The sequence below is a fragment of the Lactuca serriola genome, chromosome 4 (genome assembly GCF_051521515.1).
Source record: "Lactuca serriola cultivar US96UC23 chromosome 4, Lser_US96UC23_V15, whole genome shotgun sequence".
Taxonomy (NCBI): Eukaryota; Viridiplantae; Streptophyta; class Magnoliopsida; order Asterales; family Asteraceae; genus Lactuca; species Lactuca serriola.
Genome location: NC_136411.1, coordinates 201,012,693 through 201,034,071, shown reverse-complemented (window position 1 = coordinate 201,034,071; position 21,379 = coordinate 201,012,693). Strand labels below are relative to the sequence as shown.

Here is a 21,379-nt window from a genome sequence, read left to right as displayed (position 1 = left end):
GGTATACAAGAAAGACCTATTTTTATAACTAGAGTCTCCGTCCGGAGAACGTGATAAGTGTGTGTAGATCTATACGGGACTGATGATTCTGCACCCTGATTGTTAGCTACAGTCCGCGGGGTGAAAAATATTATAATGCTTCGACGCCTGAAGAACTTCGCTATAGTCAAATCCATCATAGTACGGTTATGAAAACTCATAAGATAGACAATTATTATGGTATTATGTTTTGCGGGAAAAGTAATATTACAGTTTTTTTTACGTGAAAATACAAACTTTTTATAGGTTTGTTTACTAGTAAAACTATACATCATTATTTTAAGTATGACATATTTATTTACACGTTACAGTCTTGGGCATTTAAGACTGCTTTTCAACTTTAGGAAAATATAGGATTTTCCTGGTTCAATATATTCATTTTATACAACTCAACGATTCATAACTCACTTTATGAGAAAATATCAGATTTTCTAGAAAACAAATGTGAACTTTCGAATGGCATGCATTTACGCAATTATCTACTTATGAACTCACCTACTTAATTGTTGACACTTTTTCTTTGAAATAACTTGTATTCTCAGGAAATCACTAAACACCAGGTTAGCAACTACTTTTGGGGACTAATACTCTGGCGTGAGTAACATCTTTTGGAACATCATATTGTATTTGACTTTTGAAACATGTAATACAACAATCATGTAAACTTTTAAATATATATTATGGTGGTGTGTACTTGCTTTACTATTCAATTGTTATGATACTATACATGACGTCCTATGCCCCCGAATCTTTCCGCAGCTCAGGTTTGGGGGTGTGATACTTTCTCGTAACACAGGATATCAGCACGGTGAAGACTTAACCAATCCATGCCGATTATGATGTCAGAACTTTTAATTGAGACTGGCATAAGGTCAATTTGGAATGAATGGTTATTTATAGTAAGTTTGCATCCTATGTATATGTCATTGGTTTTCTCGATCTTTCCGTTGGCCATCTCAATGGTGAACGTATATTTTAGTGCTTTGGGATTTCGTTTTAGAAGGTGTTTGAACTTATGGATTATGAAACTTTTCTCTGCACCGATATAAAAAAGAATTCATGCATAAGAATCGTTGAGAAGGAATGCACCGGTCACCACATTAGGATTCGCTACTGCTTATTCATAGCTAATCGCCAAGACTCTCCCAGTACCACTAGCATTCTTTAACTTATGAAAATTTCCCTTGTAATGTCCTACTTCCCCACATTCATAGCTTGCTTGACTCACTCCCATGGCAGGAACTTGAGAAATAGGTTGCGTTGGTGCCCTACAGAAACGGGCAGTGTGCCCTTTTCTGTTACAATTCTTGTAGTGCATTTCTTTGCAAGCTCCTGTATGATGGAAGTTGCATTTATTGCACTTTGGCAATGATCCAACATACCTATTTGGATTTGCTGGAGTAACATACACAGTGGTAGGAACAGGGGTTGGAACAGCAGCAGGAACAATAACAACGTGTGCTGCCACTGTTTGTTGGTTTTTCGAGGGCTCTTGAGACGATTGCCCTTTTCTCTTGTTCCAAAATTTCTTCTTTTTACTGCTCCCTTCCTTGGGTTTCTCTGGGATAGGTACCATAAAGCCCTGCCGAACGCCGTGGTCTACTAGTGTATGTGTCAAACGCTTGGCAATGTCAAAAGTGAGAAGGTTAACAACTATTACATTTCTTGGTATCTGAGAAGAGAGTCCCCATATATATATATATATATATATATATATATATATATATATATATATATATATCAACTTTTTTACTTTCGGTGGGAACCATCCCTGGACACAATAGCCAGATCACTGAACCTGGCAGTATATGCAATTATATCGGAGTCTTTCATGTCAGACTCTAGAGTTTTTCCTCTAGCTTTTAAATTTCACCGCGGGGACAATATTTTGCTAGCATCAGGGTTTTTAAATCATCCCAGCCCATAGCATTAGCAACTAGAACGGATAAGGATTTGACATAACCATTCCACCATGAAAGAGCTCTTTCTAGGAAGGTACAAGCTACAAACTTAACTTTGCTTGTTTCTGGACAAGCACATATTTCAAACACTGATTCTGTTTTCTCGAACCAGCACGTCAGAGTAATGACATCTCCGGTGCCATCAAAAGTTTTGGGCTTTGCATTAGTAAAGTCTTTATATGAACACTCGCGAGGGTGTCCAAGACATTCACTATGATTGAAATTGTGAGCACCACTGCTAGCTCCACTAGTACCACTGGCATTTATTTAAGTCATGGCAGCAGCCACGGTGGCAGTTACCGCTGCTCGGAAGACAGCAACATCGTATTGTGAGGGTGGTGGTGGAGGTGCTTCATTGACATTGACATGTCTCAGATTCTTTCTGGGAGGCATCTTTAGCTTCAAGATATAAAAATGGAAACGTAGTAAGACATCAATAGTGATAATAAAATCAAATGTCTTTGAACTAATTACATTAGTGCTACATGTATTCAGAAAAAGTTTACATAGTAGTCCATTACAAGGAATAACTTATAAAATGATAATGTGAAATTGAATAGTGATTTTCAAAGGAAATAAGATGCATGTCATATATTGGTATATCAGATACATAGAATTCGGAAAATTTGACCTTGTAGCAGGTCTACAATATACCAACTTAACTGAAAACTTGACAACATATTGACCTAACGAAAATGAAATTTTGAGGTTGTACTATGTACATCCCAAAATAGTAAGTAGAGTATGATCTATTCGCGAGGAGTACGATTCAGATTCCTACAATTCAGCCCTGAACCTAGCCAACTGACGTTCTGTGGCATACATACGCCTTTCTAACGTCGCTTGACGTTCTCGAAGTTCTCTAACTTCAGTTCGGCTTGAAGCTAGTTCCCATCGTAATTTTTTGATAATATTCCTGGTTATCTCATGGTTTCCAATCAGGTGGCGAAGACGAACTGTGTTAACTTTAGTGGTAGCACTAACTTGTACGACTCCATCGATAGCAGATCTTCCTTGTTCATCATTACGCGTAATCCGACGAACTAACACAGGAAAGGCTCTGTCTGTTGAGCCTCCTTCGTCAAGATTATAAAAGCTTTAATCTCTATTATAAGGACGGTCCTGACCCTGCTCATGACTCCACCTATCTAAGTTCACTGCCCACTAAGGTGTCGGACCATAAACATTTTGTCGAGGAATAGGATTTTGGGCAACTTGAGGTGGGTTATAGGCTCCTGATTCTAAGTCAGAATCTTTAGGAAAATCCTCTTTTATTGGATTTGCAGGATCCTCTGGTTCAGCATTATGCCATCCCCCATTCCCTTGATTGGGAAAGTACGGATCTCCCGGTAGATGAAATCCAACCATGTTATCTATACGAGAATGGCGAGATAAGAGACATCTAATAGATTTGATAAGTCCAAATAAACAATTTCAAGTTTCCATATAAGAAACTTATAGTTAATACTTAATGTATTCTGTATGGCATGACTCGTACCCGGTACTTCTATAACTACAAAGTGTATACTAATTATATATAACTTAGGTAGAATAGACCTTCGAATAAATGATCATGATTTAAGTCCACAACCAAACAAGGAACAAGAAATAAAGCTAGAGCATAGATTCTAAGTGTATAAAACCTTAATTATATATAACTGTAATATATACTTATATTTATAGCTCTACCAATAATGATTCTTTTGTTTTCTCATGTTTGTTTCTAGTAAGGTTGACTCTCTTGTATATTGTTGTTTTTGTGTCATAAAATACTCCTATAGTATTTTATCTTTTATGTTTGATCCTAGATTTCTTCTGGTACATAGGTAAGTTTTAGACTTGTTGCAACACCACTATCACTCCCAAACACATGTTGGTCATATCTCAAATAAACATAGTTGATCAGGCTATATTGATCACAGATATGATTACATAACTGTCCAGGTTTAACTGTAGTGTCTAACATCCATATACTTTTGTATTGTTATTACTGCGACATAGTTTCCTGTATATATGTATGTTAGTATACTTCTTATAAAATACTTAAATTTTAAAAGTATACTTGTAGTGAGAGCGCTTCAGCCCCATAGCATTTATAGTTTGTATATCTTTTATGGTTTGATATACTGAGTTCACTATAAACAATGTTTTGATACCAATCTGTTACACCCCTAAACCGGAACGTTGGAAACATTCGGGGCCAGAGGACTTCATGTATAGTATCACAACAATGCATAATAGTAATCAAAGTACAACAACAACCATTGTATTAAAAAAGTTATAAGTTTTACATCCATGATCAAAACATAATGTATATGAACCTAAAAGTACAAGTTTAAAAGACACAAGTTTATAGATCTCCGTCTTCTCAAAAGCTACGGTTGTACTTGTATTACTGTTTCCCTGAGATTACAATTAGTTTTTGAAAAGGTGTCAACAATTTAGTTGGTGAGTTCATAAGTATGTTTGTAACTAAAATTTGTTTTCTTGTTCATTGATAATGTAAACAAGTTTTTCCCAGAAAATCCTATATTTTCTGTTATGTTATTCTGTAAGCAAAATGTGTGATACTTTCTATACTATGAATTTGTAAAATGTAGTTTGGTTCTCATAAAACCATGAAAAGTATGTTTTCTTTGTATTGAAATAGTAATATGTGTTTATACTTGTAAATTAATATATTATTGTTTTATAATTAAATAAAGCTATGTGAAGTGTTACTTATTCATACAATAATCATTTTGTTCAATACCAAATTGTGAGTTATTATAACGATACTAGATGACCTATGATCGCCAGAACACGACGTTCTTCAAGTGTCGTAAATGGTAAGACATTTTATCACCCCAGGCATGCCTGCCTAACTATAGCTAGTAGTTTAGGTATGGGATTGTCAATCCCATATAGATCTATATACAAGTGTCACGCTCTCCCTTTAGGAGACTCTGGTTATAATTTCAGGACTGGGTTGGTACTTAAAAAATTACATGAAGGTAGTCTCACAAATTCTATGTTGATGATTACGTGTAGAATAATGAAAAGTTGCTTTGTAATAAATATACTGTAAGTAAGTTTCATTAACTGTATAGAATATAGTTTATATGTTTGTTTTCAATAAAGTAATATGTTTGTTTTATAGCAATTATCCTCTGTTTGTTTTCCGTTATGTACTATGTGTGTTTTCTTGTTATGTACTTTGAACCCCGAAACCAATGAATGAGTCCTCTAAACTATACTTATTATAGTTTAGCTGTTTGTTTTACTGTAAGAATCTGTAATACTGCTATTTCATTAAATTCTCTGTTTGTACTCATGTAGTATCAAACGGTTTGAAAACCATTATATACTTATATAAATGTAATATTTATATAATTGTGATTTATTAGATCTTCAATTAAATAACTTTACCCAAAGCCCACAACCAAATTATATAATTTACATAGATATAAATATGTAATTTTTAACAATTGTAACAATTTAAAAATATTAAAATCATTTAAAAACTTTTGAGATATTAACACAATTTTATTGTGTTTCACTTGTATTCCCCCCCCCCCCCCCTAAACTAGTTAAAAATCATAAAAATGTAGGGGTATGAACTCACCTTTTGTGAGTGATTTGATTGGAGGTTTGATTTAGGATGTTATTCCCACGAGTTATATTCCGAGTCCTATAAGCATTTCATGCAATACATGCATATTTTTATTGAATATAATCACAAATATGATAAGGAATCGAACTAATTTGCAAGTTTAACTTACAAATAAGAGTGTTAAAAGAAAAGTTTGAAGGCTATAAGATGTTCACGGCTAGTTGGGTGTTCACGGCCCAAGAACACTTGATGTTCTTGAGTTTACAGCCAAGCAGTGAGGATGTTCTTGGGTTTTCGACTGATGCTCTTGATGAATTGAAGAAAACTTGAAGATTCAAGTGTTTTCGGCCCAAGGATATGAAGATTGGAAGGTGATTGTTTGATAAAGATGAAGAATACTTGATGTACTTGAGGAGAGAGTAGGTTTTCGGTCGTTGATACTTGAGAGAGAATGAGAGTGTTTGCGGTTGGAGTGTGTGAAATGAGGGAAAAATCAGTCATATTTGTATATATACTTAAGAGTCTTCGGCAGTAAACACATCCCGAGGAGATAAGATCCTCGGGTTCACGACTAAGAAAGGTTCACGGTCATGCGAAGGGTTCACGGCCCTAAGGTGGTTTGCGGCCAACGATGGGTTTGCGGTCCGAGGTGGTTTGTGGTCCGAAGCTAAGAAAAGAAAGGAGAAGCGAGATTTACGGCTACTATGATCTTCGGTTTGTGATGTTTTTACAGCACTTTTATTAAGTGTTTAAGTGTATCATATATTATTATGAAAACTTTATTTTAACTTCATTAAACTAATAAATCATTAAGTTTAACTTTTATTTAACGAAAACTGACTTGAGTTGACTTTTACAATATTGAAAATAACGGGATGTTACTGCATATACACTTAGGTAAATCTATGATTGTTTTTGCTGCCTTTAGGAAATGTATTGATGCTAAGAAAACCCAACATGATCTCGGAATGAAATTTCAACATATAAGCAATATGAACATTATAAATGGAACTTAGAATTTAGTTTGCACAAACACACAAACTATATCATGAATTTGAAAGAGAAAGGAATATGAAGCTACCTCTAGATGCAAGAAATTGAAAGCATTTGACCAAGGGTGCACACATGAAATTCAAGCATCAAAACACCATGGATTTAGGAGGAGAATTTCGTTCATGGGAAGGGAGGGGATGATTTACGTTATGGAAAAAGTAATGGATGAAGAGAGGAGGTTTAAATACTTAAGGCTTTGGATAAATGACTACCACGATCCTTCCTTACAATCAACTTTTTCAAAATGGCTCCTAACTAACTAAAACTTTTGAAATTATTCACATATGGCCCTCCCTCATAAAAATCTTTACAAACTTAGTCCTAGTCACTTAAGTGGTCAACTCCTAAGTAACCCACTTCTCACAAATTCTCCTTCCCCATAAAAATATTCTCTCGACACTACAGTTCTATTAAGTTTTAAATACAAACTAGTAATAAAATTATGATTATTATTTTTACCATTTGTTATATTCTATAATTATTTATTTTATTTATTCATTTGAATTTATTTGAATTAATTAACTTTTTTACTTACAAATTTCAGCCTAAAAAACCAGATGTTACAACAACATTTAGTGATTTTAAGTGTTCTTGAAAGGTGTCTCTCTCTCTCACACACACACTTGTGGAATATTGTATTTAATTTTTTTATTTTATTCTTGAGAAGTTTTATTTCGCAAGTTTCATCAAAGTTCGTTTATCATTTGTCTGAAGGGCTTAACTTGTTTTATTGATTTCCCAACATATTTAGTTAATGGTTTAAATTATGGCTATTACGGTTCTACGAGTGAAAAATGATCTCGATCATATTAGGATCTATCTAAAGAAACATCTATATTCAGATATTTGGATCCGGACTATAATATTAAGATCTTAACCCATTATGATCCTACATCTTTAGTCTTTATTATATAGCCAAGAATCAAAATTTGACGATACAACTTGAAATCGAGTATCGTATATCGCATGAGGAAAAAAGTGTCATTAAGTATCACCGGTTCATCCATTCAACTTGAATTTGGCAAAAGTTCATGATACTCATGATATTCTCTTTATGAGCATGTCAAATAAGTTTACTGGTTAAATGTGTATGAAAAAAAATGGTTAACTAAATATGGAAACAAACCAAATTTATGTAACCTTTTTGGTAATATTGTTTCTTTATGCTAAATGCAAGTAATCATAAGACACACTGATGTGAACGGAATCGGGTCAGCGGTTGTTAGTGTCAGATATGGATTGTATATCTAAAGTAGATGTTGTTAGTTCCCAACTTGATTCCTAGTTGTCATTAGAGAACAAAACCATTATACCTCCTCAGAGACTATACCTCGGTAGCAATTTCTAATGATCAAGTTAGAGATGGTCAAGTCTTGGGTCAGTCCAGTTTAGGCCCAGCCAATGACTAGATGAGACTAAACTGGGATGGCCTAAGCCTAACCTAATTATCTACTGACCTAGATTTATAAATAGAACACCTCCTCCTGCATGAGGAGAATCTATCATTCCCATACATGAGCCTCTACTGTATACATACACTCTTCCCACCAAGATAGTTCCATATCCAGAAGAAACCATCTTCTCATATACATCGATCTAACTTGAATAACGAAGTCTGTTCCTAGTACACAATCCCTGAGACGGTTCAAACGGTTTTGTTCTCTAATGGCAACTAGGAATCAAGTCAAGAACCTATTGATGACACATACTCCAGATCTGACACCAAGACTCGATGACCCGATTCGATGTCACAATAGTGGGTCGTATGACTACTTGCACTTAACATAAAGAAACCTATATTACCAAAATTGGTAAATAACTTTGGTGTTTGTCTAAATTTAGGTAACCATATTTTCTTCATACACATTTGACCAGTAAACTTGTTTGACATATTCATAATAAGGTAATATCATAAGTAATTACAAGTTGTATTACCCTATTTTGAAAAGATAAAACAAGTTTAAATGGTAAAACCTATATAAAACGAACATGGTTACCTAAATGTGGATGCAAACCAAAGTCCGTTACCCTCCTAGGCCATTAACCCTACATAATAATGATTATCATGTTTATTTTTGTGCCTTTAATGTTTTCTTTTAAATTTTTATTGCTTGTGGAAATAAGAATCATAGTTAATACTTAAAAAGTTAGAGTTAACTACATTATTGATTTCTAAATCAATATCAAGTTACAATGAGTATTTCTCAAACAAGACAATGCAAACAAATTTAAAGAGTAGTTCATTTTGGTAGTATCTTTCGCTCTTCGTCCGATTTTTTGATCACAATTTCCACAACATAAAACAATCTTATGTAACATCTCGATCTTAACCATCTTGGTTTCAAAAAATACTATAAATCAGTGGATTAATTGTAGAAGAGAACTTATATTTTATGATCTTATCTATTTAAACCTAAACAAAATTTATTTCAGAAAGCATTTTCAATTTTGTTTGTTAACATATTTACCAATTTTATATAATTTTCCCAAAAAAATCTTGATTTTATTTTTCTTTTTCCGAAAAACCCCTCAATCTTTTCTTATCGAAAAGACTCTCACTTGACAAACTTTTTCCTTTGTAACAACTTTTTTTTGTTTCATGATTCTTATTTTTTTGTTGCGGTTTATGGTGTTTTTGATGGTTTTCAACATTAAATCTAAAGATTTTTTTTATGAGAAATATTTTTATGTCCATTTCTTGTTGGAAAACAACATATCCAGATATATTTTGTACGATGCTTGAAGATAGTAACAAGTGAAGAAAAACGAATCGAGTTGATTGTGCATGTTAGATTGTTTTTGAAGTCAAATAAAAAATAACTTCCAAACACTGATTTATATTTGGAATCTAATTTTAGATTTTATCTTTTTCTCGTTATAAATAATTTTCAATCTCAAAAGTAATTTAGTATACAATAATCTCTTTGGATTCTTTTGGGAATGGTTTTTTTAGTGACTTAAATCATTATTGTCAAATAAGCTAATAAGATCATTATGGATCAAATCACTTTAGAGATTAAAATGTTTCTAAAGGAGGAAAAACATAAAAGCTAAAACTAGATTCCAAATGTAGTTTTAAGTTTAAAAGTATTTCTTTGTTTGATTCCACAAACAATTTAAGATACCAAGAACCATCCTAAACTGCTTTTCTTCGCATACTATTATCTTCAACCTTCCTACACATAAATTTTTATATGCATTTTCTAATAAGAATTGGATACAATAATTCTTCTTGTTGTTTAAAAAAGAATCAATTGTTTTGTTCATATTTTATGTTTAAAACCGTCCAGAAACATTATAAACAATATTACCAACAAGAAAAACAAAAGAATCATTATCCAAAACAAAAACGTCATTACAAACGATAAAACTATCAAATGTGAAGAGTCTTTTAGGAAAAAAAAGTTGAGGGTCTTTTTAAAAAAAAAAAAAAAAAAAGTTGATGCGTTTACGAAAAAAATGTGTAAAACCGGAAGATTATTGATAAACCTGTCAAAGAGACAAATTGAAAAAAAATAGAAAAATATAAGGGTTTCTATTAAATGAAAAAAGTTTTCGTTTAATATATGTTTGTAGTTGTGTGGTCTTGTAGGAGTGATCATGTCCCCAGACTCAATGGTTTTTCTTTTTGGTTCATGAAAACGTTTTGGGAGATTATAAAAGAAGATGTTTGTGGCTTTGTTTATGAGTTTTTGTTCTTATGGTTGTATTTTATATAGGTCCAACTCTTATTTAACCACTATCTCCCCAAAGAAAGAAAGCCTCTTATTTATTAAAGACTACATAACGGTTAGTCTAATTGGAGTGCAACACAAAATTATTGCGAAGCTTGTAGCTAATCGATTGGTGGTTGTTATTGATAGTATTGTTAGTCATGAAATTTCACTTTAATTAAAGGCAAGAAATCTTGGATGGTCCTTAAAGGTGAATGAAGTGATAGATTGGTATAACATGAATAAGAAGAAGGTTACGATTTTTAAAGTGAGATTTGACAAAACTTGTGACTTTGTGTGTTAGGAGTATCTTTTGAAGATCATGGAGTTCATGAGATTTGGTCAAAAGTGGGTTGGGTGGATTACGGTTGTTGTTATTGTTATTAAGTGTCCCGACTCGAGTTTAGGATTCAAAGAGCTCTTTGTCAAGAAGATCATCAATTATATTTCCTTTTTATTAGCGTAATGGATGATTTGCATGTGGCCATAGAAGACGTATTAGGCATAGGGTATTTTCTAGAGCTTTAGTTGGGGATAGGGATCTTATACTCACTCGTGTGTTCTATATAGATAACGCTTTATTCTTGGTTCCATGGGATCAAAGGAATATATATAACTTGATCATTGTCCTGAAATGCTTCTATTTAGTTTTTGGGTAATTTTTTTTTGAACCGCCAATTATAATGACCCTAGCAAGATGCTAGGGACCAAAATATACATCGTACATAGGGGCATAACAAAAAGAACAGACCACCAACTATATACAACTAATAGGTGACATACACCACTTCTCCCACACGATAACATCACCTTTGCGCTTCCTATATTTCCGCCAGCTAAAAACCATCGATTTAATAAAGTCCACAGTCTTCGCCGGTGTCGAATTCACTCCTTCGAATATCCTATCATTCCTCTCCTTCCAAAGACTCCATAATGTTCCATATAGAATACAAGTCAATATCTCTTTCTTTTTTGGGCAATGACCCCAATTCTGGGCAAAATCTAAAAAGTCGGTAACTCCAGAAAACTGTTTGGCAGGAATGCCACACCAGAAAAGCACTCTGTTAATTGTCTCTTCCGCAAAAGGACACAATGTGAGAATGTGGTTTGATGTTTCCACGATGTTGCTGCATAACTCGCACATCGAGGAAGGAACCTGGATGTTTCGTTTTTGTAACTCCTCAGCCGAACGAATCCGTCCCTGTTTTGCCCGTCATATAAAAGCTCACTACTTTTTTCGGGGCTAAGTTTAACCACCAAAATTCCCCATCGCTGATTAGATGTGATGCTCTATCTAGTCGACATCGGAGTTTTGCAACATTAAAGATCCCATCTACTACAAAATCTGACCTCCGTGTTATTCCATCCTCATCTGGATATAGGATATCCTTTGCCTCCATATTTAACTTCCAAAGTCCATTCTTCACTTTATCAATGCCTGACCAAAGCCCGCTAAAAAAAAATTAACCTTCAAATTTTTTTTTAAATGTTTAGGGCCAGGGATATCATACAATGAAGTCATGGATTTGATTGTTGGTAAAGGTTGGGGGTGTTGTAGCGAATGAACGAATGATTCCTAAGGTCAAATGGGAGAAACGATAATATCTAAAAATAAATATGGTCTTGGGATTTGAAGTTTAAAGGATTTTAATATGGTTTTGGTTTCCAAATGACGTTGGAGATTTCATATAGAAGTTAATGCTATTTAGGTCAAGGTTGTGACAAGTATTCATGGGGTCCATAGGGGTGTGAGTTATGGAGCCTAAACCGAGAGGTAGAGGGGTGTGCTTTTCCATGATTAAACTTTGGGATATGTTACATTTCAATCATTTCATTCCTTTTTATTTTTAGTTTTACGAAAATCGACTTGGAATGGGTATGCCACTCAGTTTTGGCAAGAGGTTTTGATTGATTAGATGAGACTTATGGATAAATTCCTGAGGCCTTATGCTATGGAAGTTGATAAAGATTATCTAATAGCGTACATGTGATAGAAAAATGATTAGTAATAGGCTTGGAACAAAGAGATTAAGCGGGTGATGACACTATTGAGAAGCTCTCAGGTTTGATGAGATTGCATGCTGAAGTAGTTGGAGCCCTCCGTTAGTATTGACAAGGTGGGTGAGTGAGCTGCAATCGGATGGGTGTGTGAGCTGCAATCGGATGTGTCTTTTTCGGTTAGAAGTACTAGATATTATATTGACAATGACACTCTTTATGAGGGTCCTATTAATTTTCGATGGTGTCACTTAGTCCCAATAAAAATTAACGTTCTTATATGACAAGTTTTGTTGGATAGATTTCCTACGCGAACAAATTTGGGTGATAGAGACATTGATGATCCCTTTAGTTTGTGTCCCTTGTGTTTGTAGCAAGTAGAATGCACTAATCACTTGTATGTCTATTGTGAGGTGGTTGACCGGATTTGGGTGAAGGAGGTTAAATGGTTCGATCTTTCTTTCCCTCTATTTACTAATACATTGGAGTTGCTGAATAGGTGGATTTAGTTAGACTATGTTAGACTAGGTGTTGGAAGTAGAAAATTTTGGAGGTAGTAGTTTTGACGACGATATGGATGATATGGAGACATCGGAATAGTATGGTTTTCCGGTCTCCAACCACGTCGAGGAGTTGTCTTTTTTAGAGCATTGTTTTGATTACTTTTGATTGGTTTGCTAATAGAAGTAATATATTATATCACTTGGTCGTTGTGTTATAAAATCCAATGCTTCGTAACACTTTATAAATTATTTTTCTTCTAACTTCTTGCTAATTGGTTTCTCTATTAAAATTTTTAGCCGCTTAAAAAGAAAAAAAAATGGAGGTTTGAAAAAGTTTTGGAGAAAAAAGTTATGCCACATGTGAAAAGGTGGAGTAAGCAAGCATGTAGGAAAAAAAGAAAATAAAACATATAATAGCTAAGATTAATGTGATGAATGACTATGATTAACAATTTTATTGTTCATCAGGTTCTACAAATCATGTGGTTATATAATTTGCTACTTATAAGATCGATTACCAATCAAATTTACTTGTCAAGAATGATGACATGTCACCCCTACTACCACATGACTTTCAAATGATTTTGCAACCTTTTTTTATTTTCTTTTTCTTTTCCTTTTGACTGATTTGTGATTTCTCTTTTGATTTTCAGGGGCACCGTCGACCTTGGGTCCGACCATTGCACCCCGACCAGATACTCAGTCTCTTAGTCTTTCCCTCATCGTTCTTCAACTACTTCCCCTCTTGCTTTATTCGCTTTTCCCATCTTCGTCAAATCTATCTTCAATGTTTTTTTTTTATTTTTTTATTTTTTTATTTTGTGCTTTTGTGTTGCATGTTCCCATTCTCCCAAAAGCATTATAACCACCGTATCCCGCCACCGTTTGCAACTCACACCCTCCCTTGCAACCACCAACCTCATTTACTCGGTCTGTGTTCCAACAAATGCAAACCATTTTTGAGGCTATTATAATATCTACCATGAGATATGTGATGAAAGTTCAAATGGTAAGAATCAACCTCATAAAATGTTTTTTTTACAATTGGGGCGTGGATAATTTTTTTGTTAATAATATCAATTCAATTTCAGTAAATGCTTTTCCAAGTTTTGTGCTTTAAGTTTGTCAAATTAATGCTCTTTATTCAATGATGTTCCATTTCACCATTCTAATAATTTATATCTATCTATTTATATATATCTATATCTATATTTATATCAATAATTTTTTTTTTCATTATATTCATTTAAAATTCCTATAAAATTCCTATGACTTTTTAATTTATTTTTAATAGTGATTATAAATTGATTAATTATCTTAAACAAATTCAAAACTTAAATTGTAATCCAAAATTAAGTAAATTTCAATATTAAAATAGTATCTTTTATTTCTACTTACAAAGTTTGTCTTCAACTTTAAACATATTATACATAACTTACTTATAAAATCATGTCTATAACTTTAAACAATAAAATTATGTCTTTATTTTAAATATATTATACTTAATTTATTAATTTGGATATTTTGTATATGAACCATTATCCTTTTAAAATCACAACTTTTGAATAGTTTATATAAAATACTTGAAATTGTAAATTCAAATATAACATTAAAGGACCAACTTAAATCGACATTTGAATTAAACATAAAAGAAAATTTAAATATTATTTTGTAAATTGTTATAAGCTATAAATTGTACTATCAAATGTAAAACCAAAACTGAAATCCCAAATTAACTAATTTTTTTCCTAAATTTTTTTTTTTATAATAATTATAACGTTAAAGGGTTGACTCATATCGAAATTTTAAATGAACTTAAAAGAAAATCCTAAAAATATTTTGGAATTAGTTGAAAGTTATATATTGTAGTGTCGAATACATAACTGTAATACCAAATTAACTGAAAAAAAAATTATAAAATTATTTTTATAATAATTAAGAGCTTCCAAATAAATAGTTTAAAATAACTTACAAAACCAATTAAAGTTATATACAAAAACTATATTATTACCTTTATTTAAAAGAACTTATGAATAGTATTACTGAAATTATATTGTTACATTTATTCGGCTCGCGATTATATTTAACATTCAAAGCGTTCGTGTTTTTTGATTTTATATTTACTAGTAATTATTTTAAATTTTGTATACAATATATTGATATATTGAATGTTATTGTTATATATATATATATTTTTTAATTTTATAAATATTATATGCATTATTAAAAATACCAAATTAGATTTGGGTTTATATAATATTTGACAAACATAAGGATAAATTAATTGCTTTATAAAAAAAGTTTTAAAAGTTGTGATTGATGATTGTAAAAAAGTTTTAGAATTTTGTATGATAAGGTAACTTAATATTATATAGAAGATTGATGATTAAAAAATCATACTAACAAATACCCCGAATATGACGTTGTAAGTCGCAATGGAACCGTAAGCAACATAATTGTCCTTAAAATAATTCAAGTTAACTTACATCAACTTTATAGATTAAATAGTTGTCAGTACAATAATTCTAGTGAACTTCGATCAACATAAAAAAAATATTAAATCAAAAGTCCACCGTTGAAGATGCGTCAACTACGTACAAATACCTTGTTTGATGTTAGAAATTGTAACATTTATAAAACATAATCTTAACATTAACATTAAATTGTTAAACAGCAATTAATGATGGTTGTAAAGTTTGTTTTATAGATATAAAGAATTAGACACAGTTATATAATGGTCCATGTGGTTGCTTAGACTCAAATCTTTCGTCCTTAACTTTTCCTTGTTATATTTACGGTTCCCATGAATTTAACATTTATGTAGTTTGTCTTTGTGGTTTCATTTTATTATAATTTTGGTCTAAAATCAATATTTTTTAACTTAATTAAAAAGCTCACTTTAGTTTTTGTTTTATCCATTTTCCACTAGCTCACGCCGTCATTGACTTCATCTTCCTATCTTATCCATTCGACTGAATCGACCTCTAGAACCACCACCAAACGTAGACATGGCCTTCATCCACCTTCAACCGATTTTCTCTACCGCATACACCTCTTTTTCTCTTCCTCCGAAAACCACCCTATCCTCACCCTTTTCCTTCTATCGGCACCCATCATTGCTCATCATCGCTCTCTTTGCTCAATCACACTGAAAAATAAGATGGAGATACCTTCCATTACTATCTCAACTATTACTCTGCCGCCATATCATTTTACTGCTCTATGTCTGTAAAATCGGTTGTAGAATCTGATTGTAGGTTTTAGGGTTTCTTAGATTGGATGAAGACATGGTTATGATTGTTAACATGTTTGATCAACAAGAGCTTACAAGGTCAAGAGGAAAGGCTGGTGAGCCTCTAATTACTCTATTTATGTTAAAGCCGTTGACCTACCTTTACGGTCAAAGTTGATGGTCGACACCTATTGCTTAATTCCACTAACAAAGAAGCATCGTGAGACCCACTTCCTTCTTACCCACACCTTCACAACCTTCGATTTTTGCTCATTCGTCTTCTATATCCAAATGGGTTTGATCGGGAATGAAGAAAACACACACTATGTACAATGTTTGAAGTTCATAAACCAAACGGAATCTTTCACTAGATTGAAGGGGAATATATTTAGAATAATTTTTGGTAAATATCACTTATTAACTTACTACTCATGTTTTCTCTATTGTGGTTGACTTGTCTTCGAATTAAGGCTTGGTTGATGCAAGATTTTTTTATTGAATTGGTGTTGTATAGCTCCGATCTTGAATGACCCATATACGGTTTACATATAAGATGGGTTAACAACCATGTTTGTCTCTAGTTTATCAAATTATTATACATATCTAATTTGAAAACTACAAATGAATGGTGAACTTTATTATTTGAGGTTTTTGCCATATACATTTAGCATTTGAGGTTTTTGTGATATTAGAGGTTTTTGCCACATAGGTTTTCAAAATTTGCATAGTGCCTAAGAACTTTTGCATTTCATATTTTTATCATAAACATTACTAGAAAACAGCCATTTAATGACGCGCAAACAATGACACACGGTGATTTACGATACACAAAAGCGTGTGCCCTAGAAGTTATGTCATCTCTTCTAAAATTTGAAAGATAGAGGACACTCTTTTTGTGCGTGCCCTAAAATTAATGTCCAACAAAAAAAAAATTAAAAACACGGAGGGCACTTATTTAAAAATGGGTGTCGTCTAGAAATGTCGCTTTATATTTTTTTTTTTAATGAAAGGCGCGTTTTCTTCTTTTGTAGTTGGGGGGAAACGAAAATCCCAAAATTTGAAAGGCTGCCATTGTTATCCTCTACCTTATTTCCATCGTTCTCTCTCTCTCTCTCTCTCTCTCTCTCTCTCTCTCTCTCTCGTTACCTATATGTTCAAAAAAACTATTTTGGTCCACGTCGATGAGGTTTTTCCTCGTCCAATAGAAAGACTGGTGGCGGCCATTTTTAACTTTGCGGCCACACCTTCTCTCGTAGTCGACTCAATCGATAAGAACAAGACTTCCAAGAGGTTCCCCAAAACTACTTGCCACATCCTGCTTGGTTTGAAGAGCCATGAAATGTGACTTGTAGCCTCTACTTCCTTTTGGGGAGTCACCCTCTGTCAAGAGCTCCAGTCGCCGCCACAGGAGACTTGAAAGTGGGTCTAGCCTTGCCACCAGCTACTTGGTCCAACCATCTTCTGAACTTCGCTTCCGTTCTAGGTTTTGTTTATCTCTTTCTCTTGAACACCGTATGATTCATCTTTATTATCTTTTCTTTTTACATGATTTGAAAGAACGAAGATTATATATTCCACCTCATTTGATTCTTGCCTCTTTTCAACAAAAATTAGATTTTCAATTTGGAATCCAGTTCATGAGGTCTGCTTAGATATTGGTCATATTTCATATTAAACTTTCAATTTTTCAACCCTTTTCACTTTAATCCATCTTCTAGCATTCTCTTCATGTGAATATATTTTGAAGCCCTATGTTTATTCTCTTTTCTTCATCATGTCTGGAATCGATCCAGGTAAAGGGCTAGAACCCTAATTTCATTTCTAACTCTGTATTTTGAATGTTTTTTTTTAATTAGATGTTGCACCTGTTAGTAAGTCCCTTCTCTTCCAAATATGACTTTAGTTTGTGTCTTTGTTATGTGATTTTGGTAAAACTTTCTCATTTTATGTAGCTACTTATCTTATTAAACTATAGCTTTATTTCTAAATAATATTTGTTTGTTTTTTGGAAGCAGTTATCATGTTAGCTAATTGGAGATTAGGATTAGTCTTAAAAGAGGACAAGACAAGAGAAAACCTTGAATTTAAGGTTCAAGGGAAGAGCCCTAGGAAAGGAGAGAAAAGAAGTTTGATGTGTCGTTTGGGGGGAAGGCGGTGTAACCTACATCAATCGATGATTCTACCCGTTTTCTAACCGGCGCTTGAAACAAAGCAGGAGGTGGCATTCCATGGCAACGACACTTTCTTTTCTGTTCTTATCAACTATGATTACCGCCTCACCGCCCTCTAATACTATTTCTCTCGCTTTTCTTTAATTCCTCTTGCTTTCTTCTTTGTTCTTCCTTCATCTTGTGCTCCCCTGTTCTTACTAAGAAGCAAGTTTTGCAAGTTTTTCGGTGATATTAATTCTCAGCAAAATGCACCGTTTTTTCTCTCATCTAATTGCACATAATTACTAGGTTTTCAGGGAACATTTATGGAAAAAATTGTACAGAAGAAAAAACAACGTTATTTCACAAGCGCATTGAATTTTTCTACAATCCTCAACCTGATTTTAGAATCTACCAACAAAGAGAATTTGAAAGAAGTCGATTCTGGTTTCAACCGGAGACTGCGGCAACAGATGAGAAGTTCGGTGGAATGATTATTATTTTTTGTATCAAAAAGGTTGTTTATATTGCAGCGATGTTTCAGATTCTGGCTGTTTTTGCTGGACCAAGTGTGAGTTAGTTGTGTCTGTTGTGTTTATTTATTTTTGATTTTTGTTATCGTATCAAGTTTTTGATGTTTTTCAGTTGAGAAGTATTGTGTCCAAACAAGTAGGTCCCACTGAGCAGGTAATCTTAAGCGTTTATATATTTTATTTAATTAAAAGTTTTTTTTTAAATTACGTCTTACTTCTAGATAGAAGGGTAAAATGGTCATTTACTTTTGTTAAGTATGGTTTTACTTTGTTTTCAGGGAAAGGCACAAGGGTGCATTACATGCCTATGTTCTTTTGCCAGTATTGTTTCACCACTAATTTTCAGCCCTCTAATAGGTGATTAATTTTTTAACAATAGTAGCATACATTTTTTTAATAATTATAATCAAAACTAATGAATTTTATGGTTTTATACAACTTTATTCTTATTTGACATTGCTCCATTTGAGTTTCCTGGTTTTAGTCTTGTATGTGCTTCATTTGTTGTGGTAAGAAATATATTTTTGTTCTTAATTGATTTTTGACATTTTATTGACCATAATCGGATATAAAAAAATAAGAAAATCTTAGTTTTATGTTAGGTGTTACATAAAAATCACATTCTTTATTTTGTTGTGCATAAGAAAAAAAAACCTCTAACTACTCTCTATTGAAGGCTAAAGGACCATTTTACCCTTTTGTTTGACATTTTATTGACCATAATCGGGTATAAAGAAGAAAAAAGATTTCAGTTTTATGTTGGTTGTTACATCAAAACACATTCTTTATTCCTTGTGCATCAAAAGACCTCAATAACTACCATCTATTAAATGACCATTTTACCCTTTTATCTAGATGCTTGCATTCATTCAGTGGAGGCTTAAACGATTCTAATCATGGTATTTTTTTTTGTTTGTTGGCTTGGTATGGTGTATTTACTGTTATACCCATTCCATTCCTTACATTACTCAATCTTTGTTCACAGGAAAGCTAGAAAAAGGTGTTGTTTTGAAGGCCAGTTGCTCTAGGAAGTGGGCCAGGGCATTGTAAGATCAATAATGGAGGATGTTGGCATATGGTTATAAAAGAAATAGCTATGTAGCATGATTTTGATGGCATAGACAGCTTGAAAATTATCCCAAAGTTTTGGTATATTGTCACACCCCAAAACCAAGAACGGCGGAAACGTTCTGGGGCAGAGGACGTCATGTACAGTATCACAACAATGTAAAGTAGTAAACAAGCAACAACATCATCCATTGCATTAATAATGTAATTATTATACAAGTGTGGTCTGACAAATTATAATAGACACTAAATTATAAATCAAAAGAAAGATGAGTCTTGATCGAGCTCCATCATCTCTAAACCTTGCATCGGTACCTGTCTATGGTTGACCTGAGGATACAAGTGATTTGAAAGCGAGTATCAGCTTTAAAGCTGGTGAGATCATAAGTATTTTAGTGTCTTAATTTGTATGTAAGTATTTGTATGTATAAGAATTGTAGTATTAAAAATGTATATGAATTGTAGTATTGAAAATGTTTGTAAAACAACTGTAAACGTTTGAAAAACCCTAGAAATCCCTATGATTCCTACTGTTATAAAAGGGAGTCTTCTACCAAGACCTAACTGCTGTGAATGTAGTATTCTACCAAGACTTAACTGTTCTGAATGTACGTTTCTTGTAAAAGTGTGTAATTTTCCCAAGTGTAACTATCATTAACAAAATATAGTTTTTACATTTAATGCTTAAGTGAAAAGATCACTAATTATATGTAAAGGGAAAATTAATGTAGTACTGTAGTGTAGTGCTATAAGAACCACTGCTGTACTAACTACCTTAAACCGGATTTATATTAAGGCATCATATGATTAATTGTACCGTACTATCAACTGGTAACAATGACAAAGGTATGGTCGTAAAAAGAAATGACGTTTGGCACCCGCAGACCTGTAGGTCCGGCTGTAGCTAGCAGCAAGGTGTAGGATAGTCGATCCAGTATAGATCTATACGCAAACTCATGCTCTCCCTTCAAGAGACTCTGGCTACAATTCGGGCCATGACATTGAAGTCATGCTCTAACACAATGGATCACAATTTGTCAACGTATTCATGTATATGTACTTATTTAAGCGTAATAATGTAAAAGTATATGAACGTACGCCTTTGCTACCCAAAGGTACTGAACTGACTGAAAGGAACTATTATGTCCATATATGTACACATGATATGTAACTAATGTTTAAACGACCTTCGGACGGGTACCGGATATCCCACCAGACCACATCTCAAGCGCGAAAAGGAAATAGGGTGGATAGCCATCCTAAGTCCTTTAAACATTTCTTATATAACTATACATATATAGGCATGCTTATAACAGGATCTCTATGTAAACGTATCTAAGTAAATGTACTCATGAATTTATATAGTAATGTACTGTAATGTTCTAGCTGTAATGTATGTTCTCTCTATCTAGCAAGTATTGACTCATGAATGAACTGACTCATTGTATGATATCGCGTTCTACTAATAGTTCTAGTATCTTCCTAAACTACCCATATGGTAGTTTACTAGTAATCTAACCGGTACGTATGGACATGG

General features: G+C 33.1%; 1 long non-coding RNA gene across 1 annotated transcript; it reads left to right on the top strand.

Moving 5' to 3' along the window:
* Positions 1-15,790: 15,790 nt before the first annotated feature.
* LOC145103154 (uncharacterized) lies at positions 15,791-20,330 on the top strand. The gene is made up of 6 exons (XR_013706383.1): positions 15,791-16,494; positions 18,107-18,812; positions 18,887-18,928; positions 19,053-19,131; positions 19,630-19,673; positions 19,760-20,330. It is a non-coding gene; the product is annotated as an uncharacterized LOC145103154 (long non-coding RNA).
* The last annotated feature ends 1,049 nt before the right edge of the window (positions 20,331-21,379 follow it).